The sequence below is a fragment of the Cynara cardunculus genome, assembly GCF_001531365.2.
Source record: "Cynara cardunculus var. scolymus isolate 2C chromosome LG 9, CcrdV1, whole genome shotgun sequence".
NCBI lineage: Eukaryota > Viridiplantae > Streptophyta > Magnoliopsida > Asterales > Asteraceae > Cynara > Cynara cardunculus.
This window is the reverse complement of record NC_037536.1, coordinates 5,884,111-5,887,103: the sequence shown is the minus strand read 5'-3', so window position 1 is coordinate 5,887,103 and position 2,993 is coordinate 5,884,111.

The window sequence follows — 2,993 nt, the reverse complement described above, 5'->3', positions numbered from 1 at the left end:
TAGCAGCCAAACTTCCTTCTGTGGAGCCAAACGCAAGGCTCTACCCGTTCAAGGAATTTCACCCCACTAAGCATGAGCAAGAGTACAGAAGCCCAAGACCCTTATCCAAAGCCATGCTCAGATTTCTTAGCCACGAAGACAGGAAGGCCTATAGACGTGGATTCTGGCGACCATAACGGGTCCCTGAGACCCCACCATGAATAGGAATCCCTCTAGGAGAGCGAATCAAAAAAATGAGGGTTGAGGGATGTACGGAGGAGCCTGCAGAGGCTGGTAAGATGAGTGAGGCAATCCCTAGAAACCCAAGTCCCCCAACCAAGAAGCTTAAGAAGACACAGAAGGGTGCCGACTCTTCTATGAAAAAGAAGGCGAAGAAGAGGCCTACAGAAGAAGAAGGCCCAAGTGTTCCTCTGCCAAAGCCTAAGAAGAAGAAAGTCAARAAGGCTCAACCAACAGAGCCTGTGGTCACAAAGCCTGTTGTCACAGAGGCTGTGGCACAAGAGAGCCCGGCAGAGGCTACAACTCATAAGCGCAGAAGATTGCGCAAAGTCGTTCTCGATGTTTCCCAACAGAACAAATCTAGGATGTTCTCGCTAATATCCAAAAGGAGTTCAAAGCGCCAATCGATATATCCAAGTTGGGGACAGAGGTCGTCTTAGACGACGAAGAAGAAGAAGAAGAAGAACTAGGTGAGGGAGAACAAGATGCCAAAGGCACACAACCTAGCCCACCTCCCAGTGCATCCCACGTTTCTAGGGGCCTGTTCTAGAGGGATACCCTATTGAACAAGGCACGCACATGCCGAACCCAAACCAGCCTACCCACGCAAAGGACACTCTTTCATCATCTATGGATCGCACAGCTGGGCAACCACAAAATACTCCTCCATCCTCTCAAAAGGATGAAGGTTTTACTACAAGAGTCCCTTCGCCCAAGGACTCGACACATCCCACAGAAGCATTCGTTGCTTCTTCACACAAGAGTGACCACCCAAAACGTGCTTCAGAGGCACAAGTGAGGCACACAGAGACAGAGGGTCTAGAACGCCCTCTGTCCCCACTAGATCACTCTGCCATGCTAGGCTCTCAACCTACAAGGCATGAAATCTACAGAACACTAGTAGGCTCTCCTCTGGGAGATGTTCGAGGATCTGGTGGAAGTCCCTGAGCAGATTACGCTATACCAGTCGCTGAGGGCGCCTCACGCTCCGAGGCTACTAAATCACCATGTGTTGGTGGTTTAGGTACCCAGGATACGTATGTGACAAAGGGGGAGCTTCAAACCTTTGCCACAGAAGTATTCAAAAAGATAGACGAGTTGAAAAGCTTGTTTATCTCCCGCTCGTTAGCAGAAGACCTTTCTCCTATAACAGAGGCTCTGAAGGAGTTGAGCTCAACAGCAGCAGAACTCAAGTCTACTCTTTCAACTCTTCAGAGCTCTGTCCTACAGAAGGATGATCTCACCGAAGCGTTCAAAGCTCTAAGCCTCAACCCCTCCTCCATCCACACCTTGAAGACAGAACTTTCAGAGATGGCTGCCCAATTCTCTACCGACTTAATCTCTGCAGGATACACGAATTACTCCTCTCTCAAAGACGAAATCAAGCAGATGTTTTCCTCTGCGGTGACATACGGTATTGATACCAAGTCCTCAAGGGCCAACATCAATCACCTTGCTACCCGCAGAGAGATTGACACTATGGTTGAAGCTCTGGGTAATCTCGTGTGCAAGCATACAGACCAGCTTCTCAAAGAGGCCCGTGCCTCCAACAAAGCGATCAGAGATTGCACATCACAGCTCGTGAAAGAGGGTGACCTCCTCAGAAGCAAAATCTACAAAAGCGTCTCCAAACTGAAGTGGTCAACAAAGATCGACATTAATCACGCCTCTGAGCTTGCAAATGAGGCAATTAAGAAGATGAAGAAGAAGGCCACCAAAATTTTGCAGAGGTTGGAGAAGGCTCCCCTGGATACATGCAAGGTTGAAGCCAAAAAGAACCATGACGATCAAGAAGGTGATGATCATGATCGTCATGAGGGGGAGAAGAAGGCTGAGAAGAAAGCACCAGAGCCACAGAAGACTCCTGCCAGAGGCGTCAAGATTGTGGACTCTACAGCTGCCTTGTTCTCTAAAGGCAAGGAAAAGGCTCCAGAGCCTAAAGGCAAAGGTAAAGGCAAAGCTGTAAAGTCACCACAGAAGGGGTCGTCGTCTAGCACAGAGACTCCACAGCCAATAAATGAAGAAGAATACAGAGACGACCCAACACTACTTGAAGCTTCAAAGGCATCTCTGGCAGAGGCTCTAGCAAAGAAGGGCAGAGGCCCCATCCCTCGCAGAGAAGGAGAAGGTTCTTCATCACAACTCCCTCAAGTCCAAGAAACGTCCACGGGTACGTTTGACGCTCTGCGAGGAACCGTCAAACCCATCCTTGCAGAGGGGTCAACCCAGAGGCCAATTCTGGAAGAAGAAGAAGCCAAGGTGCAAGAGTCCGCCACGGTAGGAAGGGTTTCTGAAATATTCGAATCAATGAGCAAGATTCCAATGCCAAAAGTCCGAACAGAGCCCGTTACTACTTTGGAAGAAATTCAAGTGTGGAGGTACTCTGCAGTAGACACAGAGCCTCCCTATGATCCAGAGATTACAAGGATCCCTTCTGCCGCCGCCAAGTTCCAGTTCTCTAAGCTCACAAGGCCTCGTGAGCAAGTCTTCTCAGAGCACATGATCACCTCCCTAGAGACAATTTCTCCAGGGACTATGCTAAAGAAGAAGGTGCTCTATGCTCAGTATGTAGTAAGGAGGGAAGATGGCAACATGTATACATTCACAGACGCTGACCTCCACAACATCTGTGTGTTTGATGCCATCTACATGCACAAAATTCTCAACATCTACATGGAGAGGAGGTCAAGCTACTCAATATCGCTTAGAAGGCTGCTTGAGGTCATGCGCGCACAAGTAAGATATTACAGTCAGAAGGACTTCGAGCTCGCGGT